General features: G+C 35.6%; 2 pseudogenes; one reads left to right on the forward strand and one right to left on the reverse strand.

Moving 5' to 3' along the window:
• Positions 1–3,126: 3,126 nt before the first annotated feature.
• LOC145255774 (late histone H2B.L4 pseudogene) lies at positions 3,127–5,643 on the reverse strand (annotated as a pseudogene).
• Positions 5,644–10,762: 5,119 nt separating this feature from the next.
• LOC145255775 (late histone H2B.L4 pseudogene) lies at positions 10,763–11,413 on the forward strand (annotated as a pseudogene).
• The last annotated feature ends 963 nt before the right edge of the window (positions 11,414–12,376 follow it).

Below are 12,376 nucleotides of genomic sequence, written 5' to 3' on the forward strand. Positions count from 1 at the left end.
CACATGTCCTTAAAATATCCTGGACATGATCTACTCAACCACCAGGATTCCGTTCGTAAGCCTTACGGGATGCCACCCACGGTTAACAGGTGGCCCCATTGAGGGACTTATACCCTCTGCAGGGGGGCAGTCGGCATATTCTAATGCCCCACCGACAGAGTCAACCGGGAAGTAGGGAAGGAAAAAGAAAGTAGGGGAGGAGGGAAGAAGGGTTGTTTGTTTTTCGTATAACATAATTAGGTTTTACAAAAGAGAATAGAAAACAAAAACAAATCAATGTAGGTGCATTTCGTCTCAGGAAGCCAATAGACAGCCTGATCTGGTAGCACCAGGAGAATTGCATCAGTAGTGAGATATCTTCTGGAGCGGTAGAAGGATCCCACCATCTTTCCAGCGACCTTGGCAACAGACTTGATGTACGTGTTCCATTTCAGATCAGGAGTAAAGGTCAAACCCAGAAGCTTGTCAAACACGGGGCCTCACAATTGATGCCAGCTGGGGATCAGAGCGTTGAGGATGTAAGGATAGGAGTTTGGTTTTGGATGCATTAAAGGTAACTAGCCACATCTTCCCCCACTGAACCACGCGCTCGAGATCAGGGGAGAGAGAATCAGAGGGAACTTTGTCATTTACAGCCTTTGATGTGTTGCCGTAGATGGTCGTGCCATCAGCATAGATGTCAACGAATGATTTAAGTATGTGTTTAGGGAGGTCATTGATGTAGATCAAGAAGAGAGTTGGGCCCAGGATTGACCCCTGAGGGACCCCAGCATTTATATTGCAGGCCTCCGATTTTTGTCCATCTACCACTACTCTTATGAGCCTATCAGAGAGAAATGATTTAATGATTGAGAAAACATTTCCAGTTATACCGTAGCTGGAAATCTTGTGAAGTAGGCCCTTATGCCATACCTTGTCGAAGGCCTTTGATATGTCAAGAGCAATTGCCCTAGAAAGGAAGCCTTTGTCAAGAGATTCACTAATCCTGTGGGATATAATCGTCAGCACATCTGCGGTAGATCTTGCAGAGCGGAAACCATATTGTGTGTCACTAAGAAGGTTATTCCTGCTGAGGTGGTTGACTATTTCTCTATTTAATATTGATTCCAGCAACTTACTCATAACACAGAGGAGACTTATTGGTCTGTACTGATTACATCCATAATATTAAGTCCGAGCCCACTTGTTTCACGATTGTCAAGTCTTAGTTTGGGGACAGGATACAAACATCTGTTCACCTTGAAATAATATTTTTTAAAAAATGCTAGAAAATAGATTAACGGAACTGCTTTCAATACAATGCGTTCCGATTAGATAATCTATTAATCATCCGTGTTTAAAGGATAAGCCTGTTCTACAGAAGATAAATTGTTATTAACTGCTACATCTATAACAATTCGACAAAATGTGTTTATTTGTACGGAATATTCGATCAATTGACGCAAAATGAAATCGATGGAAAGAACTGGAATTTGTTTTGGAAAAAAAAAAAAAAAGTACGAATCAGTTCATCGCGTCACGTTTGGAAATGGCAGACGATTTTTATAATTTGGAATAAAAGTTTCTTCCCCAGAATTTTCCGTTCTGTGGAACACGATACTTCATAGCTACTTCCCAGCTAACTGCAACATGGTCATTTTCAAATCTAACGTTAGCAAATTCTTGTTGAGTAGTGCTCTTGGGTAATTTCTGTCATTTCACCTATCGTATCCAATCTATAAACGGTCCTTACGTATTAATAGTGTACTGGAGGTGTAACAACAGTGTCAGAAATGGTATTTTCCCTCATAATGGTTAAATTGATAACAGAAAGGGATTCTATTAAAAGTTAAAAATTAGAGTAAGAACTAAAAAATACTCATGCTCGCCACCGACGAGCAAGAAGATGGGGGGGTATTGGTTTATACAGGACTACACATGAATTCAAATATAGCTATTTTTTCTTCTTTCTGTGATAAACAAGTAGTAATCGCCTCCTAGTGAATATACTAGAATGTTTATCTTGTATAAATTAACCTCTTCAGTTTGTTTTTAATTCTACTGGAACATTTGAGAATGAAGTTTTATTCACAGCGACAGGTTTCGAACTGATCACATAATCTACTATTTATATAATAAGAGCGCACCGTGGAACCTTTTCTTTACAGAGGTGCGCCGCGTAACATTAGACACTGACAAGGTATCATTTGTATTAACAGAGTTGCGAACTTAGAGTCTTATTAGGCTCAGCGATCCGTGGGGTTGTCCAGCGCGGACGGCTATATGTAACTATAGAACCGCGAGCGAAATGACGCCACGGCAAGGAAACCGTAAACTATAAAAAGAGAGCACGTTTGAGACGTGGGTGACTTCAGTGGTAAGCAGAAGTCAGAACGAGAGTGAGGAAATAAATATCGTACAATAAAAGCGAGTTGAAGTCCTTTCCTATTTGTCTACTTTGCGACTGAGGCTAAGTGTTGGGTAACATTACACTACAAGTAAAACTTAAGTCTATAGATACCCCTGCCCACAAGTGTATTTAAAGTTTCTGAGAAGTGTGTATATTACACGGTCATCCAACCACCAAAATTAAAATAAGTTTTTTAACTCTACAGCTAAATATTTAAAGATTTTAGAATTTGACTAATTGTATCCGAATCGCCTCATCACAGTCGGGACATAAAATTGACAGAATCTAATTTCTGGAAGTAACCGATAAAGAACATCGTTTATAAGTTACTTTATAGCAGTTTAAAATCTCATTTCGTTATAATTTGAGATCCAGTGAACAGCAGAAAAAGCGGAACTTAAGCCAAGCCAATTTTTTCTACGATCACAAGTATCTAAAGCCCATGCAAACCAAATTGATCAATTTTTATTTGGTTTGGTTGTTTTACAACCTATCAACCCTTTTCGGGTTATTTAATGCCGAATCCAGTTATTTTGGAAATGGTATTCATGTTGCATCCAGTTATTTTGTAGGTTTTTATTTTTCAAGCTTTTTATATCTTCAATCACTAGTTTGTAGTGTTTGGTTTCATAGTGGATTTTATCATTTTTGTTCCCTGTCCTACAGAACATGATTGCGTTTTGCAAGGAGAGAAAGTAAAGGGTTACAATATTAATGTTTGGTATATTTAAAGTTAGGAAACCAGTCAAGAAGTGGGGGGGGTAGAAAGAGAAAGGGGGAAAGATGCGTTCGTTTTTGGTTTTGCAGGATCAATTTTTAAATTGTGCAAAAATACATGAGTGATGGATAGTGCGGACATTCAGTCTTAAGGAAGAAGACAACCGGGGCTTGGACACCAATAGATTAATGCAATTAACTGTTGGTGGCGTGTTGTGAGCAGCTACTAAAAAGGTAAACCTGAAGTATTTTCAGGTTATTTTAAAGACATTTCAGCTGTAGCGTAGACTGGTTGGTCGGTTTGTGGAAGGTCGGTAAGCATGTTAAGAGATATTCGTCACCGATCTTGTGCACGCCAGGTACGTGTTCGTACGACTCCGAATAAAAAAACATTGAGAAACATTTAAATGAGACAAAGGAGAACGTTAAAGCATGGGTATATTTGGTCAATTTGCACCGGTTGTCCAAACGCCAAAGAAGGTTTATTCTGAAAGCCGTTAACATGGAGAGGTTTTTTTTTTGGGGGGGGGGGTTATTCCGAAAGGCATTTTATTATTTTCAACCTCCCGTAATCAACCCAAGTCTTCGGGTGGGCCCCCAGTGCACTTTCACCTCATTTACATAAGTACAGGGAATATTTACACATGAATGCAGAGTGCGTTTGTGCACACACGCGTGTGGTGTGTGTGTATATAAACAAGTATGCATGAAGTAAAATCGTTGCGCGCTGTCCATTGTGCCTACACATGCCTGTATATCATAACAGGAGTTTAAAGTATACGTTGAAATGTTCGTGTATGCGAGAGTTCGTTAAGGTATGTGCAATCGTCCTTGCCTTGAAAAGGATAACGCGTCCGTTGAGGCACGGGGGAAAGTTGCATACGTGGACAGTCAGATAAGAGAAATAGATAGCTAGCGAAACAGGAAGTAGAACGTCATCTGTCGGCTAAACCAGGATTCACAAGGACAGATAACCGGTGCATAATTAATGTTTGTGTGCAACCTATTTGATAGCATCAGTTCGAAAAGCGTCTGTCCATAAACCAGAGCAACATACCTACAATCTTGCTGCCATTTTTCTGCATTCTTGATGAATTGAACAGTAACTTTGGACATCAGTATTCATATTTTGTTGCTACCGTTGCGTGTAAGGCTACCATCAATCATTTTAATTCTGTTGAGAATCCTTTAAGCTTATGACAAATCCAGACGAACAAAATTGTAGACACTCGCTCAACTCTTCCAATGGCGGATGTCAAGGAGAGCAAAGGAAATAAGTTTGTCATGCAGAATTGGTCGCATACCTTCCACACAAATCAGATTGTGTGATTAGGCCAGTTTGTATTTATACCAAGTACATTTGTTCGAAATTCTACTACACTGCAAACACAAAGAGTTCTTTTAAGAGTTCGGTTAAAGAGGCATATGAAATTCACAGCAATAATTGTATTCTATGAATAATCAGTCTTTAAAAGCTAGATCTTTACGAAGACTAGACTCACCTAGAAATCTATACTAGTTACTGCTTGTCAAGGTACGAAGGTTACTCGAGAGTAACGAGAACTCGTGAACGTATTTGCGGATTGGAACGATAGCTGAAGTGGCAATTGAAAAAGCCAAAATAACGAGGGCCTTCTCCCATTTGGCAATATAAAGTGTTGAAGGACCATGTACATGAATCAACTATGAAGTAATCTTTAGATACATTTTCTATGCTAACATTTGAATCGTTAAGATATTGGGAACAGGGTACAAGAGCAAATGGTATGTTTTTACATATTTTGGTATTAAGGAATTTTATATTCAGAAAATGCGAGAAGGGTATAGAAGTTCAAAATCGGACAGTCCTCAAAAAAAAAAAAAAAAAAAAAAAAAAAAAAAAAAAAAAAAAAAAAAAAAAAAATTTACAAAAGTTGTCAATTAAGGGATAGACAAGCCTACAGTATCATGGTCACTATTTGAACAGGGTGATTGTAAGTCGTCTATAGTTGTTAAAACGCGTTTATAATTCAATTTTAATTGAAGAAAATTAGAATTAAAATACTCCATTACAGATTTTAAGGTGAATCTTGCAGTCGTTAAATGTTCAAGGATTTAACGAAATCAAAGTCGTCATGAAGGAATGATTGTAGTCTACTTGGCGCTGGTGTATTTGGTGACAGCTTTGGTTCCCTCAGAGACAGCATGTTTGGCCAACTCACCGGGGAGAAGGAGACGAACGGCAGTTTGGATTTCACGGCTACTAAGAGTGCTTTTCTTGCTGTAATTGGCCAAACGGCTGGCTTCACTAGCGAGTCTCTCAAAAAGATCGTTCACAAAACTGTTCATAATAGACATGGCTTTGCTGGAAATTCCAGTGTCAGGATGAACTTGTTTCATCACTTTGTAAATGTAGATGGAATAACTTTCCCTCCTCTTCTTTTTCCTTTTCTTTCCATCAACTTTGCGGGAGGTAGGTTTGGCCATGGCGGATTTCTTGGCACCTTTGGAAGCGACTTCAGCTTTAGGAGCCATTTCAAAATCAAGTCAATAGAACCTGCCACTAAAGAACTATTTATACATCAGTCAAGTCGACTATAACGGTAGCATTGTGCTTTGCTGCATTTTCATTGGACGAAAAAAATAAAAAATTTTTTTTTTTTTTTTTTTTTTTTTTTTTTTAAATATTCTTTTCATTTTATTTTAGTTTTTTTTTTCTTTCTGCTTTAGTTCTGTTTTCTTTCATTAAAGTCTTTTTCCTTTTATTTTTCTAGTTATTTTTCTTTCACCCGAGCTTTAAAATAATTATACCTACTCCGTGTTTCCCGGCATTTTATTGTATTTTATTTTACTTGTGATTCGCCACTTATCAAGGCTAGAAAGCCACTCAAGAATAAGGGTTTATTTATGTAAGGTGGTAGTGTAGTGATCGCTAATAGTGTAAATTGGGTAACATTTCATTATTTATAAAGACGGCTCAATTAGAACTTGTTTGCATTGGATTTAAAGGCTACAATGTTGTATTCAACTGGGAAGCAGGTCAGCAGAAAAGTGTTCTGCATGTAGGCAGTTCTGGGTAAGAAGATTTGTTCATGGAATCTGCGTTTAGATTTAAGGACAGTTAAAGTGGGGGGATTGTACATAGTGGTTGTAGCTAGTTGTTTGTGAAAGTTTGGCAAGGGGAAACTATAGATTGGAGTTCAGACGAGCTCTTGCCATGAAAATAATGATAGAACAGAAACAGGCTCGTACCATCTCTTCTGTTGGAAAGAGGTTGCTTGGAAAAGAAAAGGGCATCACCTACAAGGTTTCAAAGCCGATTTTGAACTCTATCAAGGCTGGATAGGGTGTGCCGAGCAGCTGCTGCACAGATGTGGCAACAGCACTTCATTTTAGGATGCACTTGGCTCTTATACAGATGGTTGCATCGGCAGTGAGATACCTACTGGAGCAGTAGAGTGATCTAACCATTTTCCCAGCGATCTTAGCAACAGATTCGATGCATGTGTTCCATTTCAGCTCAAGGGTAATTTCTACTCAATATAGTTGGACTGTAGAAACTGTGCTTTTTATTAAATACAAGCTGGTTTCCATGACAACAATATTTTAATAGACAAGATACAAGCAAGGGCAGGTGGACAGTTCATAGAGTTTTATGATTACATAGATTCAAATAAAGATAATTTATCAAAATAAAAAACGGCATGATTTAAAAAAAAAAAAAAAAGTTAAAGGTATTTATAGTATTTAAAGTTTAAAGTTGCCTTATAACATTTTTTTTTTTTTTTTTTAAAACCCGATTGTTTTTATATACTAGCAGGGGGCGTCTTTGCTCGTCGTTAAATATGTTTAAATATATTTTAATTCGTGCAGATTTTGTATTTAATATTACAGAGTCAATTCTATATTGAATATTATACACTATGGAACGATAAAATTGTCGTCCTAAAAAAAACATGATTCCATTTTCGTTTGATGACAACCGATTTTCTTTTCTTTTTTTTTTTTTTTTTTTTTTGACCAGTTGTGTACAAATCCCAAGAGCAATAGGAGCCTTCTATCATGTCTGAAAGTGACACAATGTCCAATGAGCGAGATCGGAGATGCGCCGCTGTACAACTTATGCTCTCTGTCGTCCAAGTTATCACAACAGGACCTAAAAATGCATCGCTGGATTGCCACGAGTAACAAAGACATGCCCAGAGTGATGAAAACAAAGTTTCAGGTCACGGTTATGGTCTTTGGTGTGGTTTCAAATAAGAGCCACATCATGCCACGTCACATCTTCGAAGTCGACTTGAAAGTCAACACCAAAGTGTACCTGGATGTGCTGAAGAGTGCGACGACCCTCTGAGGCAATCAGATGGCCGCTAGAAGACCCTGGATGTAGCAGCAGGGCTCAGCGCCGGCCCACAAGTCCAAAGAGACCCAGGATTGGCTTCAGGAGGAGTGCTACGTTTTTGTACTCTTTTCTCATTGGCTCCTCTCCCCCCCCCCTCCCCCCCCCCTGAACAACCTGCTGAACTACTTAGTTTGATCATACATCGAGAACATCAACAGCATGACCTCCCACAACACCAAAGCCAGCCTGATCGTTACCATCTGCCGAGTATTCACCGAGCTCCGGCCGGTGTTTGTGGCAAAGGAATGCTCCCAATATCGGACCAGGCGGTGATTGAGGCTGATAGCGGCTACATTGAATAGATGTTAGCTCTACTACAAAATCAAGTTACCTGTATTGATTTTTTCAATAAATGTTTTAAAATAAAGCTGTAGTGTTGTTTTCTTTAGAGCAACAACTTCATCGCTTCACCATATATATATATATATATATATATATATATATATATATATATATATATATATATACATATATATATATATACATATATATATATACATATATATATATACATATATATATATACATATATATATATATATATATACATATATATATATATACATATATATATATACATATATATATATACATATATATATATACATATATATATATATACATATATATATATACATATATATATATACATATATATATATACATATATATATATACATATATATATATACATATATATATATACATATATATATACATATATATATACATATATATATATATACATATATATATACATATATATATATATATACATATATATATATACATATATATATACATATATATATATATACATATATATATACATATATATATATACATATATATATATATACATATATATATATACATATATATATACATATATATATATACATATATATATACATATATATATATATATACATATATATATATACATATATATATATACATATATATATATATACATATATATATACATATATATATATACATATATATATATATATACATATATATATATACATATATATATACATATATATATATACATATATATATACATATATATATATATACATATATATATATACATATATATATATACATATATATATATACATATATATATATACATATATATATATACATATATATACATATATATATATATATATATTATAAAACTCAAATGATCTTGTAACGATGTATGTAACCCACTTTTTCCGGTTTACGACATCCGGTTGCGCATGCGCGCATGACCTGCGCACTGAAATATTAACGTTATTATTTCGAAATTATTTTTTAACATGGGAAGAGTGGGGTTTAAAATAACTTAAACGTAATACAAAAATGAACGATGTAAAAAAAAAAGCAGACAGTATTAACAATTGTTTATTTGGATAATTTAAACGCGAAAAAAAAGAACAATTGGGACACTGAAATATTAACGTTATTATTTCGAAATTATTATTTAACATGGGAAGAGTGGGGTTTGAAATAACTTAAACGTAATACAGAAATGAACGATGTAAAAAAAAAAAGCAGATATATCAAAATTTGAATTTAACTATAATAAGTATTATGGTATCTGTTCAGTGCACATTTACCTATAAGTATGGCCAACCACTTATAATTCAGTAACTGTATTTTTTTTTTCAAAATAATCAATTATAATAAACAGAACGACTCATAGAAATCTATCTATATTCTTTTTTCATTTTGATATACTTTCATAGAAATGTTTCTGTTATGTCAAAAAAAAAAACTATTTTCTTGACGTCACAAGTGTCACGCTCATACATGAATTCCATAGCTAATATAACATACTGACCCAACGGGTCACGGGTAGTCTAATATATATATATATATATATATATATATATATATATATATATATATATATATATATATATATTGATTTCAAAAGTTTGTTTTTATAATGACTTGAATACCATAAGCTAGAATCGAAACTAAAGCATTTAGCGATCCAACAGCGTTTCCTACCGTTTGAGCTAATCCAACAGATAGATAAGAAAGATTTAAAATCAAACAACTTCAAATTGTGACTATGCTTGAATTTGCGCATGCGTAGAACTAATGAAAATATATGGGCAAGTTAAAATGAACATTTTGTATTTCAATTTGTCGACATGTTCCTGTGCACGTTATCTATCTATCCATCCAAACGAATATTTTACTCGTTATAAACCAACTTTGGTGTATGATTACTGATTTCCTGTTAATTTTAGTGTCATGTGACCGGTAGTTTAAGAGTTTATCGCTTCAACACACACACGCACACACACATTCATATACTGTTTTATTTATATGGAAAATATTCCTTTATTCGGGTACCTTTTCAAAGTGGCGAAAAAAAATTAATTATTTGCAATTAAAAAAATTATTTAAAGAAGAAAACATTAACAAGTAAAACAAAAAATAAGTCACCTCCGGGCAACGCCAAGTAATTACAGTTAATTTCTAATATGGTAACGCTCACGTGAAAAAAAAAATCTAGAAAAGTATTCATTTAATGCTTGGCCCCGGCCTTGGTATTATCTACTACTAGAGCCTCATTTGGGGTCCAAGACACGTAGGCACCTAGGCCAGTAGGGGGGGGGGGGAGTGGGGTCGGGGGTAATCTAAACTACGTTGTTAGTCTTTTTATTTAAACTTTATTTCAATCCTAAACTAGACACTATCACCATAATGTATTTAGTGCTTGGCCCCGGCCCTGGCATTATCTACTGCAGAGCCTCATTTGGGGTCCGGATACACTTAGGCACAAGGCCGGTAAGGAGGGGAGTGGTCAATGAGGGGTCTTTCTAAACTACTTTGGCTTGGTCTTTGAAAAGACTTTATTGAGTTTTTTTTTTTTTTTTGAGTTTTTTTTCTCACTAGACTAAGTCACTGTCACCTCAATCTCTCCGTGGCGTTTATCTACTTTTGTAAGATAAACGTCACGGAAAAGATCTAGAAAAGTAAAAGGCAAAAAAAACTTTCATAAAGAAAGAAAAAAATAATAATTAGAATGAAGAAAGTAAAAAAAAAAAAAATTAAATGAAAAAGAATAAATAAGGATAAAAAAAATGAAAAAGAAGAGGGGGGAGAATAAATAAGGATTTAAAAAAAAATAAATAGATAAAAAAAAGAAAAAGAAAAAAGAAAAAAATGTTATTTTTTCGTCCAATGAAAATGCAGCAAATCACAACGCTACCGTTATTGTCGACTTGACTGATGTATAAATAGTTATTTATAGCAGGTTCTGTTGAATTGATTTTGAAATGGCTCCTAAAGCTGAAGTCGCTTCCAAAGGTGCTAAGAAAGCAGTCGTGGCTAAACCTGCCTCCCGCAATGTTGATGGAAAGAAAAGGAAAAAGAAGAGGAGGGAAAGTTATTCCATCTACATTTACAAAGTGATGAAACAAGTTCATCCTGACACTGGAATTTCCAGCAAAGCCATGTCTATTATGAACAGTTTTGTGAACGATCTTTTTGAGAGAATCGCTAGTGAAGCCAGCCGTTTGACCAATTACAGCAAGAAAAGCACTCTTTCTAGCCGTGAAATCCAGACTGCCGTTCGTCTCCTTCTCCCCGGTGAGTTGGCCAAGCATGCTGTCTCTGAGGGAACCAAAGCTGTCACCAAATACACCAGCGCCAAGTAAACTACAAAATCATCTCTTCATGACTACCTTCATTTTTGCAAATCCTTGAATATTTAACGACTGCAAGGTTCGCTTTATGAGAATCTAATGGAATATTTCACTAATTCTAATTTCTTTTAATATTAAATTGAATCATAAACGTGTTTTAAAACTTATAGAAGCCTTACAATATTTCAACAGTGGCCATGATGGCACTGAAGGCTTGTATATAGCGAACCCCTAACACGATGCTTATCCTTAAGAGACTACTTCTTGTAAACAATGTTTTCCTCTTCAAAAGAACTCTGCAATTTGAGACTGCTATATCATTCTCTCAGATACTGAATATAAAATCTGAGCCTTTTTACAGCTGAAGTGAAAAGTTCTTAAATACCAGTTATCCTTGTTTCCTCTTCCCTTCTGCTTAGATTTTTTTTATACTACTTTACAATATCAAATTTTTAGGTGAAAGCAGAATAGGTAAAGAAAACCCTCCCTTCATCCTGTTAAGGGTTCTTTTAAATAACGTAATTTAAAAAACCTTTTAACATGGAAATAGGCAACCGGAAGTGAAATAGTAATCGTTAAGATTGTTCCACTGTGGACCGAACAACGTCGGGTTGTCTTGCTTGTTGCGGATCAGTCTAAGTGGTCCTTTTAACACTAGTTGAGATTTCGCACTGTTGGATGTAACGGTGATGTGCTGATAAAAAGAATAAATCTGTTTTAACAGATAATCAAAATGCCCCCCCCCCCGCAAGCTAGACCTCGGTTGGGATGCTCCTTGCTCATGTCCTTAGTGAGACTCAACCTGTAACAACGTTGAATAATTAATGTTACTAAGACTGCCTTTGTGATTTCGTATTTGCCTGTGATTGACATGAATTCTTCCCCAGACCAATGTTTCAAGATGCAGCGGAGGAGAACGGGTCTCCTGGCTGTGAATGAGGACCTCCTCCTCCTCAACGTCCAACATCAGACGACCAGCCGAACTACCGTTGTAGTAGTGGTACCGACCAGCCATCATGAGAGCAGAACTGTCACATGAACTTAGGGTTATGCACGAGTTGCGTGTTCAACTAGAAAAGCGATGAGTTCCAGCGTGCGTCTGGCATAAATATTCTAGTCCTAACCACTAGACGAAAAGATGAAGACAAAGACAAAAGCTAGACTATCAAGCCACGACAAGGAGTTATGAAAGTCTTCGCCAGTTTAAAGACTTTTAATTCGCAAGGA

Source organism: Euprymna scolopes, chromosome 31 (assembly GCF_053919585.1).
Source record: "Euprymna scolopes isolate OS-2025 chromosome 31, ASM5391958v1, whole genome shotgun sequence".
NCBI classification, from domain to species: domain Eukaryota; kingdom Metazoa; phylum Mollusca; class Cephalopoda; order Sepiida; family Sepiolidae; genus Euprymna; species Euprymna scolopes.